This window comes from Pelmatolapia mariae, linkage group LG3_W (assembly GCF_036321145.2).
Source record: "Pelmatolapia mariae isolate MD_Pm_ZW linkage group LG3_W, Pm_UMD_F_2, whole genome shotgun sequence".
In the NCBI taxonomy this organism is placed as follows: domain Eukaryota; kingdom Metazoa; phylum Chordata; class Actinopteri; order Cichliformes; family Cichlidae; genus Pelmatolapia; species Pelmatolapia mariae.
The window spans coordinates 67,564,397-67,580,740 of NC_086229.1; positions in this window are offsets into that span (position 1 = coordinate 67,564,397).

Here is a 16,344-nt window from a genome sequence, read left to right on the forward strand (position 1 = left end):
GAAGGTGGATGCTGCTGATGGACTCCCATCCCATGGACCATATTCCTGTCATGAAGACACAACACTCGTCTTTCAGAGAGGGGGGCAGGGGGTTTCTTGGGGGCAGGGGGTGTCTTTTATTCACTCAATACATCTAACTTTGGACATGAATTTATTTAGGTCTTTGTAGTTATTGTCCTGCTTGGTGAAAATCCTGCACAATGCTGTATTATTATTTTTATTTAATTTGAAGATTTATCTGACCTATTCACCATGATCATGAAGTCCGCAATTTGTACAAACAAACACCAGCGTACTTGATGATGTCACAGGTCCGGAGTTTTTACTGCCGTCCCCTCCTAATTTACTGTGAGTAACATGTTATGAAGCTTAACTTTAATCACAGCCAAACCGGTTTACTCAGTAACAAATAAAACACTAAAATAAACCAAACATTAACATTTAGAAGTGATCTAAGTGACTTATACATCATTTTTAACCTCAGTAGTGAAACCTCTATTAATAAAAATAGTGTACATGTACATACGTGTACATACCTTAATAAAAACAAGCAGGTGAGATGTTAGAACGCTTTTATTTCTATTCTAGTGGACACTCAATATGATAGACAGCTGCTGGGGTTTCTTTAACCTGAGTAGTGAAAAGACAGCGGGCGGGGGCGGGAGTCCGCTGTACTCGCAGGCTCTAATAATCCTCGACCTCGCTGTCTGCTATGGAGCTGGCGGGTCACAGACGTCTCTGAAAACGTCGGAGAGCGTTTGGAAATATATGATATCTTGATAAATCGAGCAGATATTTGAAGTTTACACAGCTACATTCTCGCTTGAAAATAACGTAAAAGTTTATGTTGTAACCCAGAAAGAGTAATATTTAAAAGTTTTTAGTCCCGCTCGTCCGCCATTGCCGCGTTTGAGTTTTGGACGAAATGCATTCTGGGATATATAGCTGTCCCAAGTCCACACCGATGCATGCTCGATAAAACGGCCGGGTCGAGAACACATCCGGGATTTTTACGCGTTCTCGGCTTGATGCGTACTTCGAATTGGAACAGTACTTGGTCTCCGACTGATGACGTATCACGAGTACACGAGAATGCAAGTACGCACAAGTACGCATATTGAGAAAGGCCCACTGTGAGGAGGTATAATGATTTATATAACAGGTCAGTTTTTTTTAGAATGCCTTTGTTCACAAAAGGGGAATGAAAACAAAGGAAGCAAGAAGTTAACTTTGTGTCTTTGCAGTAAAACAATTACATGGTTAGAATGATGAAAAAGAATATCATGGTGTGAATTCGGTGTGTGAATCCCATTTGCTAAACTCATGTTTGACAATTTTTTGGGGGGTTGTGCATTTTCATCAAGAATTGTAACATTTTACAATTTTAACAAAATAACAATAATTTTTAAACATCTGGATGAAAAGCCTTGAAACCTCATTGAAAGCATGATTTATCCCCTTATCCATTTTCTCTGTGAATCTGATCAGTTTTGCAGCATTTGTGCTGAATCTGAGCAGAGTACAACACTGTGCACAATTCATCCTGTTTCTTCTATCAGCTGTCATATCATCACTAAACTAGTAACCTGGTTCACTTTCAACCATGCATGCTCATACTATAACATGTCACATATCTCATATTGTATGTGATCATCTGTTTTATTTTCCATTTCAAAATAAAAAAACAATAAAGAGCAATTCTGGCTCATCCAGGGAAACACTTTGACTTTTCCAGAAGCTTAAATGACAAATTCACCTTTGGAAAACACATAGAGGGACATTTCTGTCCATTTTTTAAATAGTTACAGAAAAAAGTACCATCCTATATCACGTCTTTGTGCAACACAAATGCTCTTTGTAAAAATTTCATTACACATATTAAATAAAAATGGGTCTGGTTGAGCAAATTACACTTGGAAAAAAACTGCAACTGCAGTTAAAAAAAACGAATAATACATGGATATTAAAGCTTGTAGAACTTTGGGTTGTATTGAAAATAGTTTAGCTTATTAAAAACTGGGACATTTCTGGAAAAACAAATCGAATCCTCAGAACTAAGAAATAAATCACTTAAATAAGCTCCACGCACTCTTTATAGAAAGAGTCCACAGAGTGCAGCTGAACCCAGTTTCAGTCACACAACTGTCAAAAAAATTGAAAGGGAATACGTCTACACAATCTTCTGTCTTCTTCCTATAAGTCACCACTTTTGTTTTGCTGTTCTCTCACCTCTTTATTCACCTTCCAGCTCAGTCGATCACCACTGCTCACTTTGTATGTTTTCCTGTGAACATTAGTGATAAAATGCAAACATAACTAGTCATTAGAACTTAGATTCTGCAAATTCAAAAAGAAATGCATTTATAGAGGGTTTTAAAATGAATAAGCCATTTTTTTTTAGATTTCTGGAAATTAGGCCTCTTTATTATTCACCCAGGCCCCGAGTAACTTTCACCATATGGGTCGCAACAACCAGGTGAGCTGTAGTAGCAGCTACTTTCTAGTGTGTTATTGTGTTATTTTTTTCTTATTTGTTCGCATAGATATACATCTGGTTAAAAACATCTTGAAATACATTTTGCAATATCAATTTATATGAAAAAAAAACTAAACATGAAATATTTTTGTGCTTTTCTTTCAGTGAATTTTTTTTTCATTTCTTGTTCACAAAGACATTCTAAACTAAAATGTTTCTGTATGTCATGGTACGGACGTGAGGCAGGCAGGATGTAGGAACCGAATGCAAAACACTCAAACGGAGGAATTAATCAATCAACATGACGAGACCAGGACGAAGCAAAACTAGACACACTGACATAAGACAACGGACTGTCAAAGTAAAACAGGAAGATGCGGACTTGACACTAAACAAAGAGAACATGGAGCACATAGACAGGAGTGACATAAGACACGACCGACCGGGGAACAAGAATATTAAAAATACAAAAATCAAAGACATTGGGTCACCGACCCAGGGCCGTGATACTGTAACTTAGAATGTGTTTAACCAAAACAGTTAAAGCCTGTTTTCCTGTACTTTAGAAAATGAGTGCTGGTCTGCCAACAAAGCAACAAACACTTGTTTGCCCATCATCTCAAAACTGGTGCAAAGAAGAGAAAGCTCATGAGTTAGTTGCACGTAGAGAGGAATTGGCTCTACAATTTGCACCTATAACTTCAGATTTCTCATCCATTCATTTATTTCCTGCAGCTGTTGTGCACTCTGCAGTACCCCGGGCCCTCCAAACATTTGCCTATGCCCACAGCTGCTGCTGCCAACAACTATTACTTTCAAACCTTCAGCCTTGTCAATGTTGGTGTGAAGCAAAAACTGGCTGAAATCGAGCATCTGTGCCCTGGAGAGCAATTTGAACAGTTTTAAGCTTCTGTGATATGAATTATATAATACTAAAAATCTGCAGCTGCTAAAATATTTATGACTGGACACTGGGAATATAATCTGTAAGAAAACAGCAGGATGTTGAAGTTGATTTTAGCCACCTCACAAATAACTCAGAGCCTGTTATTGCAATGCATTCTGTTAATGCATACTGATTTTTTGTTGTTCAGATCAATATATTAGCCAGATAATTGTGATCATGATCATTCACATACTTAGTTTAGGTTATTCTGTTAGTGTGATACTGTGTTGTTTATGTAAGAAGTCTCTATGTGTGTCTGTTTCCTTTGTTTCCCTCTTTTATGGTATTTCTGCTCCACCCTCATTAGTGTCACAACTACAGGTGACACTAATGAGGGTGGAGCTGTTGAAGGTGTTAATGGTTGTTAACGATTGTTTTCACCTTTTACAGTTGTTGTCATCTGTGTCCAGTCACTGGTGCATATAGTCTCCACCTTATCATTTATCACTCTGTCTGTTCTCCTTGTGCATGTTCACCCATATTTTTATTTTTATCAACTCTTTGCATTTTGTATATTTTTTCAAGTTACTTCTGTCACTAAACACTTTATTTGCATTGCTTAGGAATTCTTGCAATACACAAGAATGAACTTAGGAGTCTTTAGAAATACTAATTGAAAAGGAAATTGAAGAGTTGCATTTTCTGGTATTTATGGCCTGTGTTACGGTAAGGAGTCATCCAGACACACCTGGTCCATTGCAGAGAGTATGTCCACATAACGACCAGCTTCACTTCTTCAGCTTAAAATAGGTGAGACGGAGCTCAGCTGCACTCAAACAAAATGAATAAAAATGACCAAACTATAGTTAAAGTGTTGATTTTTGATAATGCTGATGCAAACTGCCAATCACTTCTTTGATAAAACAACAAAAAACAAAGTTTTTACAAACATTATAGAACATTACCTTTTATATTCACTTTTAAAATGTTGATAAGACTTATCATCATGATTGATTCAACAATATGCATGAGTTTGTCTTTGGGCATCTTCATGTGACAAATCTATTTTGGTGCTTTGAGCCAGTAGATATTTGAATTGAGCTAAATTTACTCATAGATTTTTTCATATAGAATTATTTCAGGTAACTGATTAATTTTCTACACACAGATCAGTCATACTTAAGAGGATAGAACTGACCATAAATACTGATTCTGAGCTACAAGTGATTTTTATTAAATAACAATTAAATAAATTTGATTTTTTTCTGACTCTGGTACTGCTTCTTTAATAGTTACCTTTAATTGGCTCCTATTTTTCCCATAGTTTTTCCCAGTCTCACATGCACGTCTGTCCTTTAATGTGTAGAACAGTGTGTAGCTTTTTTGCATGTCTGAAAACGGCTGACTGGTTTAGACCAGGCATGAACCTTAACCCCTGTTTTGGGGTCTTAAGCAACAGAGAGCTGTTGAATCTCGTTGACTCCGCCGGCCCTGAGATGAATACATGTAGATTGTAAACAGCAGATAAAGGTTTTGTTTAATTCACAGTTGTACGACGCTCTCTCGTCCCTGCTCTCTCTGTTTCTTTGTTGTGCTAGTGCATCATCAAAAATACATTTTGGTGGGAGAAAGTAGTTGATACTTCTGTTACACCCATCTCACATTTTCCTCTCATTGAATCAGGTTTCAGTTAGATGTGTGTTATAATGTTAAACTGTTATTTTGTTATTTGTAATACTTCTGTATTCTATTTAGAACTTTTTTCACTGTTGAATAAAAATCCCCCAGACCTGTGCAAAATGATCACTGAGCCCCCTCAGCTGAAATTTACTGATACACTCCACATAAAATATTTGGGACAAATTTTATGCATGTATTAACTGTGATAGGAAACGTGAAGATCTTTATTGCTGTTCTTCAGTCTGTAGAAACGATCCTCTAGCTCTGTAGTAGGTTATTTGTTTTAACTTTATCCATGATCACTTACAAAAACAGTCAAATCAAAGTAAGAACTGATCTAATCTTTAGATGATGATGAATTTCTCCCAAATCCTTTTGGAGCAGCTAGAGCGGGGGTGTTCAACTCCAGTCCTCGAGAGCTACACACCTGAATCAAATATTAGCTTGTTATCAAGCCTTTGCCAAACTTGATAGCACGCTGAAGACGTATTCCCATCATCTGATTCAGCTGTGTTGGAGTAGGGATGCGTCTTAAAGCTGCAGGCCAGTAGCTCTAGGGGGATTTAGTTAGTCACTCCCACTCGAGCTGCTACAAATGGATTTGGAAGAAAGTCATCATCTAAAGATTAGATCAGTTTTTACTTTAATTGCACTGTTTTTGTAAGTGATCATGGATACAGTTAAAGTGCATTAACAAATACTGCAGAGTTGTCACCCTTTTATGTGGCTCCATGCAGATTTTGGGCTTTTTTGTTAAAAAAAAAAATTGTGTTAAAAATAGATTTTTAAAGTTTAATGTTTCCTGGCCTCTGAGTTAGCAGATATACAGTGATGGACTGCAGATAAGATATGCGTAACTCTGATGTGATTACAAAACCTTTGGTGCTGTAGAACATTCAGTTAATACAAGCTTTTTTAAATGAAACATTGAAAATATTCTTTACTTTGATTTCTATTTAGCTAAGAAAAAGGGGCAAAAACTGTGTGACTGGTTTTGTTTTCTAAGTGTGCTAGTTTAGTCGTTTTCCACAGGAATTCTTCACGAACACATGCAACAGCAATATGCCATGGTGGGCTTTCAGTTACATGTGAAAAAGGGAAAGGACATGAAACCGTGAGTGGGGTGTGGAGACATGTACGTGATGTGATCAAGCAGTCTGGAACACAACAATGGAGTGATGAGCTTCAGCCTCAAGCACGTTTGATTGAGATCGAGAGTTGTTGAGGTGTGAAAGGAGTCGTTGATCACCCCGCTTGACTGATGATATCAACAGCAGACAAATAACAGGCTATAAAGGGATTGTTTTATTGACAAAGTCACATGTTAATTAAGTACCAGCAAGCTTTTTAAGGGTCACAGACCAGGGATAGTCACTCCTGCTTTGGCCCTGTGTGTGTGCAGGCTGGAAGAGCTTCTCCATCTGCTTCTTACTGGATTTGAACTTTTCAGAAACTCCTGCAAGGTAAGGATTATTCTCTGCCACAAACTCTAATTTGCTGTGTAGTTCAAGTTTACCTGTTGTAGCATCTCTGCTAGATGAACTGCAATGCTGTTTTTGTCAAGTTAAGCATTTAAAGTATGGATAGATCTTTACTGACCTATTAAGTAATTTTGGGAGGGAAGGTGTTTTTTCTGTTAAAACACATCTCAGATTATCCTTCATTTGTTTCTTTTTAGCTGGCTGTAGGGTATTAATGTGTGCATTAAATACTTTCTGAAAATAACCTAGGATTATAATAATAATATTTCTTTTTATACCCGCATTTCATGAAGCCAGACTGAATCTGCATTTGATTTATTTGTTTGGAGATAAATACAAGGAGGCCAGTGACTCGCAGGCTTTAAAGCAAATTTCATATTTATAACCACCTCAACAAGCTTCTTTAAATTCACATGGCAACTCATAAGGACATTGGGATAGTTATTTCATATTATCTTTTATCACCTTTTACATAAAAAAAGAGCTTAATTGAGGTCTTGGTCATTTTTTTTTGTTTAGCCTGGGTTGTAAACTGTTGTTGTTCCCTTTCTAGGTGCTCCTAGCTTTCAGCGAATCAGTGTGATTACTCAGGGGCAAAGGACTATTAATTTTAGGTCTGCAGCCTCTACATTGGTTGAATTTGTGTAAGGAATTGAGGTGCAATGGCTCAAACAATCAACACGAAGGTCCAGGAGCTACCATATCTGCCACCTGAAGTTTGGGTTTTGGTGTTTGGCTACTTGAACACTGAGGAAAAGCACACAGCCCGCCTCTGCTGCAGACACTTCAGAGATCTCATCGACCACCCGTCCCTGTGGAAGAATTATACAGCAGGACTCTCCAACTTTCCCCGCTACACATCTGGATTCTGGGACACCTTGCAGTGCCGTGGGGTCAGCCGTGCCACAGTGCAACATTTACAACCCAAAGACTGGAAAATCCTCAGCAAGTCCCTCCCATCACTCCACACCATTGTCTGTGTGAGGGAACGGCGGTATTACAAGATGAAATACTTAGACAACCTGTGTGAATTCCCCAGCCTGACGAGTCTTGGGGTACAAAATGCCATCTGGGTTAAGCCGTTACTGGTGCAGTGTCGGAGTCAGCAACTAGCAGAGCGGCTGACTCACCTGAGCGTGTGCAACATTCAGATGTCCTGCAAAGACACTGTGGAGTTCATCAACAGCGTGTCACGCTTGGTCAAACTGGAGTACTTACTGTTCCACCAGCAGGAAAGTGCAGGGCTTGGGAGGATGAGGCCAGTGCCCTCTTCCGTCTTCCACAACCTGCTGCTAAGCCTGAAGAAACTCAAACACTTATCCTGGGGAATGAAAGGGGAGCCACCAGTGCCACTGCCCAACAACTACTTCTACCCACTGGACCCAGAAAACCCAGGTGAGCCAGTCTCCTGATCATATTTCACACTAATAATCAGAACCAATACAGTCACTTTTTACACCTTTGACAAGAGCTTTTCATCAAGAAAGTACAATGTTTTCTATACATTATGCCTTTATTGGAACAGAACCCATCATATTGAAGTCAGTTGAGCTGCACACATGCTGCATGATCATACATATTTCACCTCTGTTCTCGATGTTTATAATTGAGCGATTAGTATATATTAGTACTATTCTGGTTAGTATTCTGATCACACAGTCTGTGCAGTATTGTGTGACTATGCTAAACTTAAATGACAGAGACTAAATGTTTAACTAACCACCTCTTTAATCCTGTAGGAGAGTACGGCGGCCCAGAACTGATCTCTTTGGAGCTAGTCAATTACACAGAAATCATCCTGTCAGAGGACGCGCTGAGGGGTCTGACTTCACTCAAGTCGCTTGCTGTCCACTACAGGTACCCCTGGGATGGTATCCAGTGCCATCTCTATTCCTGGCTCAGTCATCTGCAACAGCTGGAATCACTCTCAGTTATTGGTGAGCCAAAACATGCGTGTGTGTGTCAAAAATCTGTCTTGCATGCATCCTTTTGTGAAGCTCCAGGCCAAAACTGTTTTCTGTAACTTCTGTCTTGTCGTTTCTTTCCTTATAGGAGGAAGTTTTCTTGCTTCTTATATGGAAGACCTTCCATCCCAGGTGACCAGTCTGACACTGCGAACATCCATATGTGCGTGCCAGATGAACTCCATTGCATCTCAACTCAAGCGAGTTGAGCATCTCGACATAGATCAGAACCGCTTTGCTGATAGTCTCTGCAAACAGCTTCCTACACTGTTTCCTCAACTCAAGACTCTCAGAATACGGTATGCCCAGCAGATTTGATGGTTTATGTGTGACCTGTAGCATCAGTTCATCTCACTTGAGAAACTGACATCATTTACATTTTGCTGCAAATTAAGCTTTTTTTTTTTCTATCTATATTTCTTAAATACAGCTGAAACTCTACAGAAAATCCTGTCAACAATTTCCCATTATGGGCCTATGTTTGCCAACATGCAACTAGAGCTGACGTTTTTTCCTGTCTTCTGTAGATTCTACCGTGAGGAACCAAAAAGAGACCTGCTAATCCTCAACAAGCTGCGACACCTGGAGCGACTGGAGCTGATCAAGAGAGAGACATACATTCTTATAAGTGATGAAAACAAAACTTGGCCAAGTCCATCTTTGGAGGGACTGATCAAGGAGCTGCGGGAGGTCTCCAGGAACAGGTTCAGCATCATGACCACGATGCCCGAAAGGAACGTTTTTCAAGAATGCGACTGCATTTGGGAAAGAGAGGAAACGCGATTCTAATCCTGAGCAGTGCAAAGTGAACAATACAAAAATATATATTATTAAAATTTTTTCATCCAGTGCCTCATGTGACTGACTGATATGGACTTTCATGTAGATGCAGCAGGTCCTCAGTTCTGTAACTGTCACTAACCCAAGGACTCGCAATGCGTGCAATGCTACCTTTAAAATAAATGAAGGTCGGAGGAGAAAGCTGCTGCAGAGAACTTTACACATGATGATATGTTATATATAAATATTCTACTGTTTTTTTTCTTGTGTTTTTTTTTTTTTTTAAGGTTTGGTTCAACCATGTTACCCTGAGAAATTCTCTGGTTCTGTGAGTGTTTGTTTTTTCGATCAAATAAAAACTAGTTTTCATGAAGAACTGCATTATTGTTTTTCTTTGAATTTAGTTTATTTCATTCAACAGCTTTCACATCAAAATACAAATTCAAGTGATTGTATAGAAAGCCTCCCTCCTAAGAAGCACATTATCAGTGTCACGCTCATGTCTAGCTGTGGACATTTAGTTCAGTCAAATGTTTTTGTTTTGTTTTTTCAGCAAAAAAGAAAGTAATACAGAGAAACCCAATCACAATGACCCCGTCATGGTCCAGGTGAGTGCTGGGTTTTTCCATTGTACCAGTGTTTCCACCTTGCCTACTTGGATTGGCAATGCCTGTGTCTACAGGGATTTAAGACCAGAGCTCAAAGTCTTCGCAAGCTGCAAAGCTGGAAGGAGGCAATGGTAGTAAACCATGATGATACAAACCCAGGAAATTAAAGACCTGTAGCTTTAACATCTAATATCTGTAAAGTAATGGAGCGAATGATAAATCAAAGATTAATGTACTATATAGAAAATAAAGAATACATATCTAAACATCAAAGTGGGCTCAGAAGAGTGAGAAATTCAATGGATCTGGTGTTTGGAACATGAAGTCAGGAAAGCACAACAGGCCTACGACATGATGTGGAGAGAGGGCCTACTAATTAAAATCGAGAAATTGGGTATGAGGGGGCGGATGTACAGGTGGATATTGGATTTTTTTTTTTAAAGGGAAGACAAATACAAGGGAGGACTGGAAAGGTTTACTCTGAGAAGTTTCCAGTTGAAAACGATACACCTCAGGGGAGCGTAGTGATATCTTAGTTATTTTCTTTAATGATAAATGGGATAGGGCTTTTGCTTTTTGCTGATGATGGAGCAATATGGAAGAGAGGGAAATGTGTAAAGAACCTGCAGGGAGCAATTAGAAAAGTTGAAGAGTGGTGATATAAGTTGGGTTTTAATTTCTCAGGTGATAAGGACAAGACAATATTTTTTTACAAGGAAACAAATTGGTGAGGATGTTAAGTTATATGGTAAAGAACTGGAAAGAGTGAGTAAATGTAAGTTTTGTGGTTTGATGAAAGGGTAACATGGGGTGTACACATTCATAAAGAGTTGGATAAATGTAAAACAGTTTTAAATATAACGAAGTGTTTAACTGGGAGGGACTGAGGAGCAGATAGGAAGTCTTTGAGGACCATATACACTGGCTTGGTTAGATGGGTTGGTTAATTTGAACTGGATCAGTTAGACATCAGTCAAAGACTGCCATTACCAGCAATACTTCTATAATGGGATAATTCCTGAAACAACAGTCGATTTCACATTATTGGACTAGAAGAATAAAGATAGGGCATTTATTTTAAACTCTCATACAGTACAGGCTTACATTGACCAGTGTTCAAATATATACAGATGCATCAAAGAATGCAACCAGTCAAACTGGTGTAGCAGTTGTAATCCCAGAGTTTGTGGTTGAAATGGGGAATCAATGGATCAATGATGGACTTATACACAAGAGAAATGCACGCAATACTATTAGATGTTCAGTGGGTAGAAGACATGAGGCCATTAAAAGCAGTCATTTGTTCAGACTCAAGCTCGTCATTGGTCAGTTTACAGTGTAGTCACTCAGAAGGAAGTGCAGATGTTCTAGCAGAGGTTCAGCAAACACTTTTCAGAATACACATGATGGGACTTACAGTTGTGGTTTTATGGATTCCAGCGCACTATGGGCGAATGAAATGGCAGAGTTGCAAAGAAGGCCACAAAACATGGGGTAGTTGACCTGGCTATTAGTTTTGGTCAGGCAGAGATAAAGAGTATGTTCTCCCTGTCACAGTGACTCTGAGGTCTCCACCTCATATCTTTACTTTCCTACAGCTTTAAGGTTCCTACTCTAGATATTACCCAGTGCCTGGTTCCCCCATTCCTCGTCCTTGACAGCTCTAAGACTCCCTCATAGGACCCCCCCACTTCCCTTTTGTGACTTTGAGCTCGAGTCCTAGCTCATGTGGTGACTCTTCACAGCATTTTTGTCAGCACTGCTGATGAGCTCATAGTATTGTTTTATAGTGTCCTTCCTATAGTCATGTTCATAGTGTTTTCTTTTAGTGCTACTGATAGCATCTCACAGCATAGCCTCATAGATTATAGAGGATTTCTAGTGATTTGGTGGTTCATGAAAAGTTATGTACTACCTTGAAAATTAGTATTTTCCTCTGAGTCAGTTATTAGGTCAAGGTCAAGCACATTTCCAGATAGACGATGCTGCCCAAATGGCTTAACAATATAAAAATGCCATTAAAAAGAAACATCAGGTGCAGTGAACAGGTGAGTGCAACCACATTTATCACCTAACACACCCATGAGTCACACCCCACACCTGTGCACCAATACAGTGTGTGCATTTAAAGCAACCCTCTAAATCCAAAAAAGCAACAACTTATATGGCTCCTACAATCTCCACAGAATGAAAACAGAGCCTGTCTCATCTGTTAGTATAAACAATTTTTGTTACAGTCTTTGAAAGATGTGCACATTTTTTATTGGCACAAATGTGTTTCTGACCGTAAGTTTGACATGTAGATGAAAGTGAACTGTTTCCAGAGGTGGGCTTACATATTCTGGATTAAGTCATAAACAAATAGAAATAGAGTGACAAATGAGATCAGATTGTTGCCCATTTGATCCAAAGATGTTGTTTTTTTCATAACATACCCAAGTTTCATGTAGCTTCCTGCTTCACCCTCCTCCTCCTACAATCATCTTCAAGTTTCAAGGTCTGTGTCTGCCGAGTGAGTTATCAAACAACAGAAAGAGAGACTGACCTCACCCAAACAACACCACTACGTAACTCTGACTGAACTGAACGGCAGTTTGCTCAACATCCAACAGATCTTCCAGCACCATCCACCTTTCAGAAACGAAATTACATTTCAAATGAAGTCAACGACATTTTAGAATTTCAGTTTTTCTGTTAGAAAATGTATCCATATGTGGGGGTGTTAACCAAAGTGTAACCATAAGCCTCCGAATTTAAACTTTTTACCTAAAAGACTGAAATAATAGTTGTTTTCAAACAGTTACTGTTGCTCTGAAGGGATCTCAGAAATCCTCAAAGGCTCCAAGAAACATCAGGATAGATGAAAAATGTCCATTTAAAGAAACGCTTTAATCCTATTACAAGTTATCCACCTCTCTTTAAAGTAAGAGAATAAGGACGGTAGCCTGTTAGCCTGATCTTGACTGTATCTGTGTGATTGCTTCCTTCACTCTTTATGTCCTTTTGATTGGTTATTGAATCTATTTCCGTTTATTTATAATACCAGTTGATGTGTCACCGCTCGAGTCAGTGTCATATTGTCTTTAAACCATGAACATAATGGCCGTGTAAAAGGTTTGTTTGTTATGCATGAATTAAGTGTTGCTTCAATCACTCACCTCAGTGTAGAGAGAAGTTTGGATCCGCTCACTTCATATCACTAATAAATGTTTGCATCACCACGAGTCTCAAGATTTCACTGGTCCTACAATCGCTGGCCGTTCTTTTACTTGGACCTGACATCTGCTTCAGTTCAGATGGATCACAGACAGTTTCCTGCTCTTAAAGGTCATTTTGGATCAGTTATGGTTACAAACTCTCTCTCCTCCCTGCACTCGTATTTTTAATTTAACTTTACAAAGGGAGAAACGCTCAGAGAGACCTCAGCTCTGAGCACAGATGAGTACTTATATAGACATACTGAGACTAAAAGCAGAGCTGGTGTACAGTACTGTGTGGAACTCATTTCTTTATGTTTTCCTTCCAGTGAGCCAGACTTTTTGTAATTTTTAAACTGGTCTTGAACAACAATTCTCCAACCTTTCTGAAGCTCTGTCTGTTTTCTGATAGCACTGGCTGCTTTGACACTTACTTTCAGTCCAGTCTTTTTACCTGAGCATTTTCAGAGTAATGCTTTTATTTATTTAGCAGCTCAACACTGACCTTTGAATCATTCAAGCTTAAAAAGGTTCTGACTCAGTGGATGAGCCAACTGAGTTAAACAGCTGAGCAAGGAAGCCATTTTAAATCGAATGGTTAGACACTTTGTCACTAGCAGCCCTGTTTGGTTCTGTTTCTTTAGCTGAATCATCAATGACAGCAATGACAGAGTCACACAGCAGGTGTAAATCACAATTTCACAATAAGACTGGAACAACCTCAGACTCATCTGCCGGTTCAGGCTTTCAGGCACTGAAATAAAGCCAAAGATCATCCATCAGTGTGTCTACAGCATTTGAACCTGTTCAAAGCCACTTTGAAAAACTCCAATTTTATTTATCATTCCGATAAAAAATACTTGAACAATTATTTTCAACTTTGTACATCAAAAAAGACTGAAAAAGACTTTCAATAGGTTTAGATGTAAATCTTTATTAACATTAAAAAAAAGTTGAAGAAAGCTGCATACCAATAAGAACTTTACATTATTCGCACATGTTAGTGTCTCAGCATGAAAAGTTAAATAATTAAAAAATATTTGGATAACCTTGTAGCTCAGATCAGGAAAGAAATATCTGAGTTTGCATGTACATGAATCTTTAGTTTCATAGAAATCCTAGTTTGTGTGGTTCACGCATCACAGAATATGGCGAGTTTACAAGCAGCTGCTGATCCTGAAGGTAAAAATACAAAAGCACTCACAGATTCAGAGATTATTGCACATGACTTCATACATGTTTGTAACAGTTTACCTTGTGTCAGTAAATCCCAGGAGCAACAGCACATACACACACTGTTGGTCTGAGTCTAAACATGATGATAATCAGAGAAATGATAAAGATAATCAAACTCTGGATGTTTGACGTCTATAGCCTGTCCTCAGATCCTCCAACTCATAGTTCTGCTGTGGAGTCTGACGAGGTGGAGTAGTGTTTCCGGACAGTCGACATTTGTATGTGCATAACCCAACAACAGCAATCACAAGGCAAAGTGACAGAGCAACTCCCAGTCCAAATGTCAGTTCATATAATCCATCCTTTCTGTGCCATCCTGTCTGAGCTGCAGGTGAGAAACAGGTGTGAGGTGTCAGCTGTCAGGTAGGTGATGAGTGAAGAACAGAACAGAATCCATTTCCTCTTCAAACTGCTGTCAGACATTATCTACTGCACTCTGATCACATCACTCAGACCAGCTGCTTTCTACAAAGTCTCATCAACAACATCTTTAGAAACAAACATCAACAACCAGGAAGCAGCTTCACCTCTGATCACACACACACTCAACTCTACTCACTCACCTGGAGGATCAACATTAAGGTGGATGATGCTTGTGATGTCTTCATGTGTTCGTCTCATGATGACACGACACTCGTATGTTCCACTATCAGCAGCCCTCACATCCTTCAGAATCAAAGACACGTCTCCATCCTTCATCCGTCTGTCCCACAGATCCACCCGGTTCTTAAAAGATGGATGCTGGTTGTCTGGAAGAAAGTATCCATCCCGGTACAAGAGCACATATTCATCTCCCAGGTCAGCTCTGCTCCACTCAACGAGTCTGATGTTGTTGTTTGGAGCTCGACATGTCAGAGTGACGTTCTGTCCAGACTCAGCTGTGATGATTTTCTGGACTGAAAGAGGAAACAACACAGAGCAGAGAGGTTAAAGGTCAAAGTATGGCCGATCACTTCTACTAATAGCCAATCAGAGAGAGGAAGGGAGAACACTTTCTTTCCAAATTTAAAGGTATACCATCATACTAATAAGTGTTATATTAAAATAACTATACTGAAATTATATGTCAGTGGTAAACAATAATGGAGTTCTCCCATAAGAGTTATTCCTTCTGTTAAAGCACACTACAGTATCACTGATATTTTTTTTTCTGACAGGTTCAAAGCTGTAAAGTCAGGCCTGGTTTCCTGTTGTAGAGTCACAGGATGTGTTTATAACAAGCAAGTCGATCAGCTGGATTTGTAGTTCAGGTTCGCATATTCAGCGCTGTTCATTCATCTTCTGTCAATTATCCTGTCACTGGTCCAATCAGAAACCAGTAAACATAAATCAAGTAGGTGTTAAGTAGACCGTACCAAGTGTGTGACGGTGTAGGGGGTTATGATAAGAAAAAGAAAGAAAGAAAGTACACAGACATGACATGAACAGTTTCAAAGGTTCAAGATTCTGTAAACAATCATTTTCCTTGATTTAACGCCCACTGTTTCAGCCAAAATCTGTTTCAATAGGTCAAAATTAACAGCCCCAACAATATTTGTAGCACCTGTACAGCTTAAAAACCGTTCAAAAGTTTTACATTTTAACTTTTGTGTATTTTGAGTAAATTTAGGAAAAGTGATCAAATTTCAGGCTCGAATAATAACATATTACTGCAGTCAAATCAGACCTGAACAGTATGTCAGGGCTACACCAGTGAAACACTCACAGCTTTAAACACAGGCTAAAGATGAAGACTGGAGTTGGAGTTCAGATCACATCAGCTCTCCTACACATGTTTGGTGTTCTGTTAAATGTGTGTAGCTGTGTTGATCTGATTCTGGCTTTGGACAGACTTGTTCAGAAGTGTGAAGCTCATGTTTGACAGCAGATGGATGGAGGTTACAGTTACTGTCAGTGGGACTCTGAGCTCCGAGGATTAGCACAGAGTGTCACTTTGTTATTATAGGAGTTGTGCTATGAATACATTTATACTGCAGTGTTTGGTGAAGTCTTCACAGGGGTTTTAATAAAAGCGCAAAAACTTCACAGATCTTTGG